Genomic DNA, 13,424 nt, shown 5'->3' with positions numbered 1-13,424 from the left:
AAATATTAACTATAATATGACTTCAAGGGTTCAAGGAAGTTGAACATTATCATGCTTTTTAGTGTTCTCCAGTAGAAGTATTTTGAACAGTTATGAGTTCTTAGATCTAAAAAATCAGTGGTCAAGAGATAGGTTAGCCCTTGTATCAACTCTGATACACTCATTTGACTAATAGAGACTTTAGTCATTCTCCTGGGAAGTTCTGTATGGCTCACCAGCTGTACTGTGTGGATTATGTAATTATCTTAGACTGGCTCTCTAGCCAACCACTAAAACTGGGGCTGGAATTAAGTGCAACTATGCTATTAAGTGCAACTAAATGTGCATTTAAATGCACATTTTTAGGCAGGATGAAAAAATGTAAAACAATCACAACAGGTCATTTTGTAGCCTTTGTTGAATAGGGTGCTTGTCTTAATATATATCTTAATAAATTTAGAGTGTCTAAAGAGACGCAGCACCTGTTCCTTAACCATCATGTATACATCAGGAAGGGATCCTTTCTTACTAAAATTTGTAAAGAGGAATTCAATGATGGGGATGTTAGAAAAAACTAAGACTTTTTTTGTCACTTCATTTTCTAGGTAAAAGCAAAGATACTTCAAACTAGGAACTAGTTTATGTAGCATTATTTTTCTTTAAACAAAGGAACCATCCTACATTAACTTAGTATTTTATTTTTACCAGTTACATGCAAAATATTTTAACATTTGTTTTTAAAACTTTTGAGTTACAACTTCACTTTCTCTCCTGCTCCTCACCCCTCTCTCCTTGAGAGAGCACAACATTTCCACAAAAGTCTTGTGAAAGAAAATAGATCTTCCCTTCCCAAAAATGCTCTGGAAAATAAAATAAGAAAAATGCTTCAGTCTTTACTCAGACATAAATTATTTTTCTGGGTATAGGTAGCATTTTTCATTTTTCATTGTAAGTCCTTTAGGAGTAGCCTTTGGAAGATGGTGTTGAGAATAACACAATCATTACAGTTCATTCTATAGCACATATCATTTTGAATAAGCTCATGGAGGACTTTCCAGCTTTTCCTGAAAGCATTCTTCTCATTTCTTTTAGAAATTCTTAGAGTAGTATTCTATCATAATCACATACCACACTTTATTCAGTTCCCAATTAATGGGCATTGTAATGTTCTGATTGTCTCTCAGTTGTAATCCTTCTCTGGGAGGAGGTTTCTTTTCTGTATAATCTTTTCTTCTGTGTGCAGGTTTCTTGAGAGGCTTCTGGAGCCTCTAGCCAGAGTAAAGGTAGAATCTCAAATCCTCTTCCTGAATCCTGGCTCTGAATCTCCTCCAGCTCTTGTGCTTCCCCAATCCAGACTCTCTCCTTCCAGACTGCTGTCTAAACTCAATCTCCCAGTTTAGACTGTTCTTCAGACTCAATGTTGCCTTCTTTTATCCTAGAAGAGAATGGGCTTGTGAGAATTCCCAGGCGCTTGTGGGAACTCCTACAGCCAATGAACTTGCTCCATTTAAAGGTGGAAACTCCTTCAAATGTGTAAACTTTTCTAGAAGTCTAAAGGTGTAAACTCAGGTTGTCTAAACAATTCTCTAGCTCAGAATTCACACCTTTAGTTCAAACCTTTAAAAGGAGTTATCACCTTGTAATCCTAACATCTCCCCCTTTCTTTTGATTTAGAACATAGGGTGGTCATGGCCTTGAAACATAAAGCCATCAATATGGGAAATATTACACATCATTACATAAACATATAGTAACATAACACATGCTAGAAATGATGTAACAAATAACATGATCAAATAATCATAAATTGAGAATTTATACATGTCCATTAGTTCATGTGCCAAAAATCCAATAATTCCTGCAAGTTTTGAAGTATTCCAATAATCTCATCTTATGTTAGGAAATCCAATGATTCCTGCTGGTTTTAAAGTTCTTTTACAGTCTTCTTATTAGCCATGCCCTTTCAGTGTCAGATGTTTCTTAGATTTTCTCCTTTGTTTTGAGGTCTTTCTCTTTTTTTGTCTCTCTCTGATGGACAAGGTGAATACGACTCGTTGGCACCCATCTGTTTCCTTTTCCATCTGAAGAAATACAAGCAAACCATCTCCCCCAAGCAGTTAACCTATTTGGTCCCTTCTATTCACCACTTTCTGGGTCTCTCCACATCACCTGGCGATTATCTAAGGACAGTGGAGCTGCTTGCACTGGACACTGCCCTTCTGGTGGGTTATAAAACCTGTTTGCCGGAGCCAGTGCACCTTTGTCAAAAATTAGAAAATTAATGGTATAGAGAACTGAATTTAGAAGTTCTCTAGGGTTACCTGTGGCTCCCCCTTTCTTTTGCTTTTGGAGGAGTGTCTTAATGTCTGTTTCTTCTCTCTACTACTGCCTGACCTTGCAGATTAAAAGGTATGCCAGTGGTGTGTGAAATCTTATACTGTACACAAAAGTGTGCAAAATGTTTAGAAGTATATGCAGGTCCATTATCTGTTTATTTCTTGTGGCACACCCATAATTGCAAATGCTTGGATAAGGAATTCAGTGACCACTCTGGCTGTCTCTTTTGCTGTTGGCGCTGCAAAAGTGAATCCTGAAAAGGTATCTACCACAACATGGATAAAAGACAGACTACCAAAAGATTTATAATGGGTCACATCAATTTGCCAGATTTCATTGGGTCTCAAACCACAATGATTCTTCCCTGGAGGGAGTGTAGGAGCGTGGAAAGGAAGACAAGCTGGACAACTTTTTACTATGCTCCTAGCTTCCTATCTTGTTAATCCAAATTGTAAACGTGTAAAGCTCGGGCAGCCTGATGATATTTAGAATGAGATTCTTGTGCTTCCTGAAATAAAGGAGTACTGGCTAACATGGTTAGAAGGCTATCTGCCTTTGAATTTCCATCAAAAATAGGACATGGAAGTCCACTATATGGGAGTGGACATGAAGATATAAATCTTGCCTGGATGCTTTCACACTTGCTCTTGAAGTTCCTTAAAGAGCTGATAAATATTAGAGGCTGCAAATTTTATTTGGGCTGTGGCAATTCTTTGTACTACACCTACTGAATAGGCTGAATCAGCAATTATATTTACGTCTCCTGGGTAATAAGTAAGAGCTAGCATGATAGCAAATAATTCATTCTGCTGAGTGGACCTAAAAGGAGTTCTGACTGTTCTCTTTATGGTTAAATCATGAGAGTATACAGCACAAATATTTTCTTTGGAGGTGTCTGTAAAGATTGTTGGTCCTTTAAGAGGAACCTTAGAAACCTTTTCTTCAAAAATCCATTGCCAATTATGTAGTAGCCGGGTTATCTCTAATGGAGATCCATGTGCAAAATTTGGATCTGTGGCCAATAAAATTTGCCATTCTGGGATGGTCTCACAGCATACATTAATTTGTGCATTAGTATAGAATAGAATTTTTTCAGGACTTATTCCAGATAATTGTACTACTCTTTTAATAGCCTTTAATAAAATTCTGGCCACAAGCACTGGGTAAGGTGTAAGGCTTTGTTCTGTCTGTGCTGGGAGGTTCACCCACTCTATCACACTGTCTCCTTGCTGGACTGCTGTGGGTGCCTCTTTTGTAGCAAAAATGATATTTCCGGTTTTTGAGTGACTCTTTCAACCACATTGGATAAAGCCAGCTCAACTTCTCTCAAAGCCTCTTGTGCTTCTTTTGTAACTGGAGTGGTGAATTTAAAGCACTGTCTTCCCTTAAAATGTCATAGAGGTTGCAGTTGACTGGTAGTTAAGCCTAACACTGGACACATCCATTGGACATCTATTAATTTTTGGAAATCATTTAAGGTGTCCAACTTCTCTGTTCTTAAAGCTTTTGTACTGTGAATGTCTTAGGATATACTTCATATCCTAAATATTGAAAAGGAACATGTCTTTGAATTTTATTCTGTAGCTATATGTAGTTTGTAGTAATTTAGTGTTTCCATGGTCTTCTGTATACATGCTTCTAACATTTGTTCCTCAGGTGCACATCTGAAAATATCATCCATATAAGGTAACAATATTACTTTTGGAAATGCTTTTCTTACTGGAGCAAGAGCAGCAGCAACATACATTTGGCACATAGTAAGGCTGTTTTTCATTCCCTATTGCAAAATTGTCCATTCATATTTTTTATAAGGCTCAGCCAAATCAACACTAGGCACTGAAAAAGCAAATCTTTTCATATCTTCCTAAGATGCCCTTTCTCTCCCTCCCCACTACACCCCAGTTTTTCTTTTTTCTTTTTTTGTATTTTTCTTTTTTTGTGTTTAGTCTTTATATTGCATTTTAAAATTTTATTAATTTTATAATTATAACATTTTTTTAATAGTACACATGCATAGGTAATTTTTTTACATTATCCCTTGTACTCCCTTCTGTTCCGAATTTTCCCCTCCTTCCCTCCACCCTCTCCCCTAGAGGGCAAGGCATTCCCATACATATTAAATATGTTATAGTATATCCTAGATACAATATATATGTGCATAACTGAATTTTGTTGTTGCAAAGGAAGAATTGGATTTGAAAGATAAAAGTAACCTGGGGAGAAAAACAAAAAATGCTAACAGTTTACACTCATTTCCCAGTGTTCCTTCTCTGGGTGTAGCTGATTCTGTCCATCATTGATCAATTTACACCCCAATTTTTCAGAAATCCTGCTGGATGTTTTCTTTGTTTGCCTCCCCAAGCTGTTGCTTGATTTTGGAAGATTTCATTTTCTAGCTGTACAATAGTCTGTTCAATTTCATAATTTTTACCGATGAGGGAGACCCAAGTTGATTCCACTTCTTGTAATTTAGATCCAGCAGTGAGTTGCATGTTCTTCCTCTGCCAGTTTAAATCCCGAATATGTTTTCTTAATTTCTGCAGTTCCTTCTGGGCTTGTTCAATCATATAAACTAGATTTTCATTGTATACTTTCCAGGCATTGCAACTGTGTTGTGACATCAACTCAGTTTTCAATGCAAACTGCCTGATGCTCCAGTTGGGCCATGGAATTGTTTACACATTCCTGCCATGCAGTGATATCATTCTTCTGCCCAGAGGAGGGAGCTGGAAGTTCATATTGTTTCATATTAAGCAATTCAATTGGTTGTCGGGCAGCCAATCTTTCAAATTCATTTCTCATAATGTCAGTCTCAAAGGCTGAGTAATCCAGGGCCGGGAGGTAGCTCAGATAGTTCTTGGTAGGCCGGTACCTATGTGTTTCTTCCTCTACCAAGGCAGCAGCAGCCTCCTGCATGCCAGGCGCTTCATAACCCTGATGGAAGTAAGGCAGGGTGTCCACCACCGCCTCCCTGGCGACCAGACCGGTACCCACCATCCTGTGGTCCCTGTTCGGGCGCCAAAATGTGAAGTCTGGGCTAGCTCCTCTGAAGGGCTCAGAATCAGCCCTAGTCGGGATAAGCAAAAGTCCTTGCCCCACGTTGGGTGCCAAATGTTCCGATCGTCTGTTGTAATCCTTCTCTGGGAGGAGGTTTCTTTTCTGTATAATCTTTTCTTCTGTGTGCAGGTTTCTTGGGAGGGTTCTGGAGCCTCCAGCCAGAGCAAAGGTAGAATCTCAAATCCTGGTTCTGAATCTCCTCCAGCTCTTGTGCTTCCCCAATCCAGACTCTCTCCTTCCATACTGCTGTCTAAACTCAATCTCCCAGTGTAGACTGCTCTTCAGACTCAATGTTACTTTCTTTTTATCCTTGCAGAGAATGGGCTTGTGAGAATTCCCAGGCCTTGTGGGAACTCCTACAGCCAATGAACTTGCTCCCTTTAGAGGTGAAAACTCCTTCAAATGTATAAACTTTTTTTCAGAAGTCTAAAGGTGTAAACTCCTTTTAAAAGTTTGAACTAAAGGTGTGAATTCTGAGCTAGAGAATTGTTTAGACAACCTGAGTTATCACCTCGTAATCCTAACAGGGCATCCCCTCAATGTCCAATTCTTTGCTCTGAGAAAAGAGCTGCTATTAACATTTTTTGTACATGTAATTCCTTCCCTTCTTAAACCTTTTAGGCTACATACCCCAAAGTGGTATTGTTGGGTCAAAGAGTATGTATGATTTTATAATCCTGTGGCCATGGATCATAGCTTTTGATTATTTACTAATTGGGGAATGGCTCACTTTTTTTTTTTATAAGTTTGACTTGGTTCTTATATATCTAAGAAATGACTTTCATCAGAAACTTCAATATTCTTTTCCCAATTAACATTGCTAACTATTCCCACTGTTCTAATCATTTTCCTTTCATCCTGTAATTTCAAGTGTTTTGTTACTGACCATCCCTTCCCCAATAACCTTCTCTATCACCCTCCCCCCTTCTCATATCCTATTCCCCTCCTATTTTCCTGCAGGGTAAGAGTTCTATATCCATATTTGTGTGTATGTTATTTCCTCTTTGAGCCAATTCTAATGAGTAAGGTTCACTTACTTCCTCTCCCTTCCCCCATTTCCCTTCCACTGTAAAAGCTGCAGCACACATCAGATTAGAATAGCCTTAAAATGGCCTTATGGGAAAGCAGGATATAATACCTAGTAGTCTACCTACTAAAAAAAAAAAAGACTTTATTCAATTAATATTTGCCAAAAAACTTTGACCATCACAACTTTTGCTAGAAAATTAAATTCATGGCAAGATACAAAAGTACTAGCCAATTGTAGGTACAAACATATTTTTATTCATAAACATAAAACAATATTCATAAATATAGAACACAAGAAAATAATTGTATAACAAAATTTGTCCAACAATATATGCTTGTTGCCTGTGTGTACATATGCTTCCTGAAAGTAAGAAGCTCTAGGTAATTGTAAGTCTTGCCCTTTTACAAGGAATAGTTATTATTTGTAATCATATCCAGTGTTGTCTCACAATTACAATATGCTTGCCACGTGACTCCCCATGCCACCTGATGGCATTCCATAACAGTAGTTTGTGCAGAAGTCGACAGTCCTTTCTCCCCAGGATTTAGCTCGCATTCGTTGGTTGGGTGCATCATCAGCACATTCCTGTACACTCTGTACCCTTCTTATGCCAGATGCTGGGACACGGAATCCTACTGACATTTTGCCAGTTCTTGCAGTTGCAAATGCTGAGTATCACTTATCAAAAGGAACAGCCATGTCAATAACTGGGCGTTGGGCTCTTGGGATCTAAAATTACAAAGATTTGTCCAAATGTCTGCTCTAGTCAAGAAATTTCTCTTGTGCCCCAAACTTAGTTTTGGTAATCTCACTACTTAGTAGTCTAGTTAAAATGAATCATACCTTTCAGGGACAATGTAAGGAGATGGGGGCATTTTGCTCTGTGCTCCCCACCACAGAATACAGCATTTCCCCCTGAGACAAATCCTTGTACCTTTTAAAGGGACTTGGGGATTTTGACTTTGAACAAAATGCCAATTGGCAAGTTTGTCTACCAGCTGCTGCTCCTAACACTGAAGAGTTGTTTTAGCAATGGTTTTGCACCTGCAGGAACTGATGGGAAACAATTGAGCCACAGGACTACATTCTCATTGGTTGCCCTCTAATCTGATTTAATTTTTGCCATTTCATGAGGCTCAACATGAGGGTCAATCAATTTCACAAAATTGTACCCTTAATATCAATTCCCTCGTCATTTAGATATTCAGCAAGGGCTTCTGCAGATCATATTTGATTTGATTTCTTAATGTCCCTAAAAAAGGAAAGTTGTTTTGAACCTTTTGAACCCACTGGAACCAAAAGGAAAAAGTCTTTTAGGGATCAAAGAGGTGTTGAAGGCAATGACTTCAAGATTGAGATAGTTCTATGATAAGTCAATAGACCCTAGAAAGTTATTTATTACTCCCACAATGACAAAATGGCATCAGGGCCATAGTGAGCCATCTTTTCAACTTCCTAAGGTTTTTTTTCCAGACACAGGAATTTAAAAACTGTTTAGATGCCAGATACAGTTTGAGGCTTGTGACCAGGGAAGGGATGAGTGAGTTAAAGCAATTGGAAAAGCTCAGGAAACCCTCAGAAGGTCATAGTTCTCACGGGCATCTGTCACCATAGGCATCAAGGCAGTCTTCCCACAATGACCTATTTGCCTGAGCCCCCAGTATCGGTCGCTTTTTCCAACTTAACACTGTTAATGTTCACAGTGGATAAGGATATGGAAGGTAGTTCTCGAAGTAAGTGATTTAATTTTAACAATTTTTTTTTGGGGGGGGTAGAAGACTTCTCTCTACCACCTTGGTTAGACCATAACTCTATAAACAAAGTATCTCAAAGTTTTCAGTAAAATTTTAAAATTACAAGTTCACATTATCTCAATTATCAGCATTTTTGGGTGTGGATGTCTGGAACTTCTGAGATTTGTTATAGGTTCAAAAACTTTGGCAGCAGAATCTAGATATCTTCCTCTAATTCAATACATACCAGAATGATTTTTGGTTAATGCATAATAGTTTGTAAATTTTGATCCTTGGATTTGGGGTTATTTTGTGCTTGACTTCCAGGTTCCCCCTTACAATCTTATTTCCTACTATTATTCCTTTTTCTCAATTTTCAAAAACATTTTCATTTAAAATCTTGACTTCCAAATTCTCTCTTCTTCCCTTCCCTTTCCCTGTGATAGTAAGCAATGACATAGTTTATACATGTGTAATTAGGTAAATTTTTCCCTATTAGTCATTTTGTACAAGATGAATCGAATAAAAGAAAAAAATGAAAGTGGAAAAATAGCATGTTTCAGTCTATTCAATATAAGTTCTTTCTTTGGAAGTAGATAGTATGATTCATTATGAGTCTTTTGGGACTGTCTTGGATCAATGTATTTCTGAGAATAGCTAACTCCACAGTTATTCATTAAACAATGTCACTTACTATGTAGAGCATTCTCCTTCTGTTCACTTCACTATGCCTCAGTTCATGGTTCTTTCCAGGTTTTTCTGAAATTAACTTGTCATTTCTTACAGTTCCATTAATCATATTCCACAGCTTGATTAGTCATTCCCCAATTAATGAGCTTTCTTCTGATTTCCAGTTCTTAGTCACCACAAAAAACTGCTATAAATATTTTTGTAGAAATAGACCCATTTAACTTTTTGGGATGCTTTTTGGAATATAGATCTGTTATTGTCCCTTAATCATGACTACTTATGATTTACTCCTGGCAGTGCAGTGTTGTTAGTGCAATGAGGGATATTTAGTCTTGATGAATAGAATTTCTTCAGACTAAAAAGCTAAAAGGTGTTGAGTACAATCCAAATGACATGACCTTATGGCTTCTCTTCAAAAGGAATGATAGGAGCAGCTAGGTGGTGTAGTGGATAGAGCGTGAGCTCTGAAGTCAGGAGGACCTGAATTCAAATCTGGTCAGATTTCTGGCTGTATGACCTGGGCAAGTCACTTAACCCCAATTGCCTCAGGGAAAAAAATGATGGCATAATCTCCTTATTGTCCCCCTCCAAATTTCAAATAAGGCCAAAGCAACCCTTATAGGCCTACCAAACAAACATGGTAAGGCTTCTAGAGAAGAAAGTTTTTACATAATTCTGAGAGCCATCTTGAATTGAATAAGATGGCCATGATCAGAAAACGACTTTACTAAACTCTTGTGTTGGTCAGCTGCACGTAGTTGACTGTATATTGATTCAAGTTAATAAGTAAATACTTCATAAGAGAAGTCTGTTCCAACAGGTTTGTTACTTCAAAGTCTTTAATAGAAGTCTGCTTAACCTTTTGTAAGTTTTTTTTTTTCCCCCAAACCTTGAGCTCGATTTTTGATGTTCAAAGGATCACAAAAACCTCTTTGAAATGCTACAATTAAACAGGGATGGTTTGAGGATGAACAGGATAGGCTTGAGAACCCTAACAAGATTAAGAACTCTTTGAATGAAGCTCTGTCTTTGAGATATTATCCATACTAGAGTCTTAAGACTCGATTCTGGAGTTCTCTTGAAAGCGATCATATCCCCTCAGTAGTTGCTCTCCCTATTGATTCAATGGATTTCCTGAAGATGAGAGTAGGATTCTGGGAAAGAAACCCTGGAAAACAACGTTGATGTTATTTTTGCCCTGGCTATTTCAAGTCCATCTGCTTAAGGTCTTCCAAGCTTTAAGTGGCTGGTAGTAAGGGTTAACTGGGACTAACCAGCAAGCTATTGCAATAGTCTAGGCAGGAGGTCTAAGGGGCTGACAGCAGGGTGGTATTAGCTGTTAGAGAACTGGACACATGTTAAGGTAAAATGGTGTTAAGAAGGCCTAAATAAATATAGGTGGGCGAGAGGGTGATGATGGTAGAAATAGCATGCAAGTAGCAATGGGCATTTCTTACTGATAAGGTGCAAGGTGCATTAATCACAATTTTTTTAAAGCAAATCCTTAGCAACATTGAGCTGGTTTTGATAAACCACAGCAGGAACATCCTGGGCTAGGTACTCAGATGGGTTTTGTCCAACTGTGTGCCATATATACTTTCAAATTCTTCTTAGCCAGGATAGATCCCAGATGAATTTAGTCTAGACTTGAAAGGATGGCTGCCAAATGAAGGTTATTGCTTTGTCAAGGTTAGATGCTAGCTAGTACAGAGCACAGCTATCAAGAGCAAAATTCTGGGATTTGCAGTTTTCTTGGTTGTCCACAAGACAACTCATTTAAACTGCTTTCTCTTTCTCTCCAAGTCCTTTCTACCAGAGGAGATAGATGGTCTAGTGTGCATAGTAGGGAATGTTTTTTGTTTCCATGACTCTCCAACTGCTCTCAAGTTTCTAGAAAGCCCTGCGTGCAGTGATAGGGACACTTTCGTAGCGTGAGAGTGCTCCAAACATTTCCAAGAAGTTCATCAGATCAATAAACATTTTGTTTTTTAGTCCTTCCCAATTCTTGGCCTTCATAGATTGGTCAAAATAGGATTAAAAACTTCATATTTTTGAAATCCCATTTACTGGAATTCTTGTTAAGAACGTATTTGCATCTGGTACCAGCTAACTGCAGTTCTTCTAAAGTAGTGTCTGAGATGAACAGACTTTGTCTTAAATAACGTGACTAAGTCCCACCTCATAGCTGGAGATACCCAAGCTTCGAGCTGATAGGTTGGGGTCATCCAAAGGAATAGAGGTTGACTGAGGGAAATATGTTATCACAGAAGCTTATTAGAATGTTGTATAATGAATCCTACTTTAACTAATTTTTTTGGTCTTGGAGATCACGTCTATTACATGATCTATATGGCCAATCAGCTTTCCATTTATCTCCCTCCCAAATTCAATTAAGATGTAAGATCCCTTTCAGTCAGCTTTGAAAAGGGTCATCCTTGTGCAATTGGTTTTTCCAGATAGGAATCTGGATCTTAGATGTAGTGGTTGTAGGTAGTCTTGGGTGTGCTTTAGCATTTGACTCGGCCCTTCTCTGGCTGACTGGCTAGGGTGGTCTGATCTTTTGGGAGAAGAAACATTCATTACTCTTAATGCTAAATTCAAGCCAGAAGTAGCACACTAGGCTACAAAGGAAGCACAAAACCTATTGTGAGGGAAACACAGAAGGGAAGACGGGTTTCACCTTTCCCACTTCGGTTAGCTTTAATGGGCAACAATTGCCAGTAATACTTTGGGCAAAGGAAATGAAATTCTTTAATTTAAATGAACATTTAGTTGCTTTTGCTTCTAACTGCCATCGCTCCAACTCAACTTTTCTACTCCCTCTTGTAAATTCAATATTCACTACATATTCTTAGACTCTATCTTACATTTGGGTCTTATTCCAGCTTGACTATATCTTAAGTGAAAGCCTCTCACTACTTAGTGAGTCACTAGGTCACGTTTCATTGACCAAATTTACCCTATGAAATAGTCCTCATTAATCATAAGTATAATTGAGCCAAGGTACAATGTCTTATTATCCTCAAGCTTTCAAAATGGTTTTCAAACTGATTTTTGCATTTGTGAACTTTCTTTTCTAGGGGCTTGTTTTTCTAGTATAACACTTTTATCTTCTCTGCCCCCTGAAACCATCAAACTGTTCATGTCTAAGTGGCTAATCTTTCTCTATTTATCAGGTGATCTGACTCTATCTTCATACACATAACTAGCTTTTTTCTTTAAAAGTATTTTCAGATGAAATCTGAATAATTGTGGACTGAACTTAGAACATAAATGTGTAAAGTATCTTTTCCTTTAAGTAACAAAATGTTCATCTCTAGTGACAACACATTCCATCTTTCTTAAATACTTTTCTGTCTTTTTTTCACTAAAATTGACTAATGAATGAAGAAATAGCTAAGATAATTCCATTGCGAAGGGTTTGCTCTCATTTATGGCAAATAGAATGACCGAAGCAAAAACGTCATTATCAAATATATCCCTTGGAGTTATCTCCAGGTGAATTGAGAGATTTCTTATCATGAAGCCTTCTCCAGATTGGCTTTGCTCTAGGCTGTTTCCTTAGGAAATAGGAAAAAGAAGGAATAGGATCTTTGAAGATAGATAAGCTGATTCCCTCCTATAAAAAGGAGGCAAAACTTCTCAGTGCCTATTTGGACTCTTTACCAAGAGAAGAACTGACATACAAATAATGATTAATGGGCTCAAGAAAAGTTGAGACTATAGAACATAACTTCGCAGATTGAATTCAAGTTATTGAGTTAAGGTGAACTCTATCCTTGGAAATTGAAAGAATTGGAAGATAGACGGAACCACTGTTGGTGGTGATTGAATGGCCATATAAAATGGGGAAAGTGCCACAAGACTGGATGAGAAGCAAATATTGTCTTGAATTGCCAATAAAATGGGGGAAGGTAAGAATCTGCTGATTAGGGTCTCAAAAGTTTAACTTTTTTGTAAAGAAGTTGTATATGGTGTTATTAAAGGAATGATTGCTGAATTTTTTTTCTAGCAGCCTGGAATGGCTTGAGATAGCCATCCCTGAAATATCTACTTCATTCTATGGAAGCAGGTTCTCAGCATGATAGAAAGAGGGGAGATATTGGTATGATATTACTGATGAGGATGGAGACGGTCAGTCAAAAAGTATCTATTTAAGTGTTTATATGTCAGATAATGTACTCGGCACTGAAATAGAAGAGTCAAAACATGGTCAGTGCCCTCAAGTAGTACAGGAAAACCATGCAAATAATCATAGTAGTGAGATCTGTAAAGAACTTGGCAAATTTCTGGATGTGATTTTTTGTTACTTACAGTTGATGGAAACTTAACTCAGCAGGAAGATTCTGGTGATGGGAGGAATCCAGGAAGTCCTAATGCAGAAGATAGCATCTGAAAGAAGCCAGGAAAACTGGTCAGGATGAGAGAGAACAAGAAGGAAGAGAAATCGGAGAACAAGGCAGAGCCACTGGTAACTCTGGGAAAGGAAGCGGGACAAGAGCCAGTGCCCACAGAGTTGGTTATCTGTGTTTTAGTATACAGCCCCACCTGCCCTATTGTAGTTGGTCCTGTGAAATAAAAATGTAATGTTTCATATT

At 38.0% G+C, this 13,424-nt stretch overlaps 1 pseudogene; it reads right to left on the bottom strand.

Moving 5' to 3' along the window:
* Positions 1-4,337: 4,337 nt before the first annotated feature.
* On the bottom strand, positions 4,338-5,313 carry LOC141540506 (pre-mRNA-splicing factor SPF27 pseudogene; annotated as a pseudogene).
* Between the last annotated feature and the right edge of the window lie 8,111 nt (positions 5,314-13,424).

This window comes from Sminthopsis crassicaudata, chromosome 4, assembly GCF_048593235.1.
Source record: "Sminthopsis crassicaudata isolate SCR6 chromosome 4, ASM4859323v1, whole genome shotgun sequence".
NCBI lineage: Eukaryota > Metazoa > Chordata > Mammalia > Dasyuromorphia > Dasyuridae > Sminthopsis > Sminthopsis crassicaudata.
Note: the sequence above shows the minus strand (reverse complement) of the source record. Positions and strands in the feature narration are given on the sequence as shown.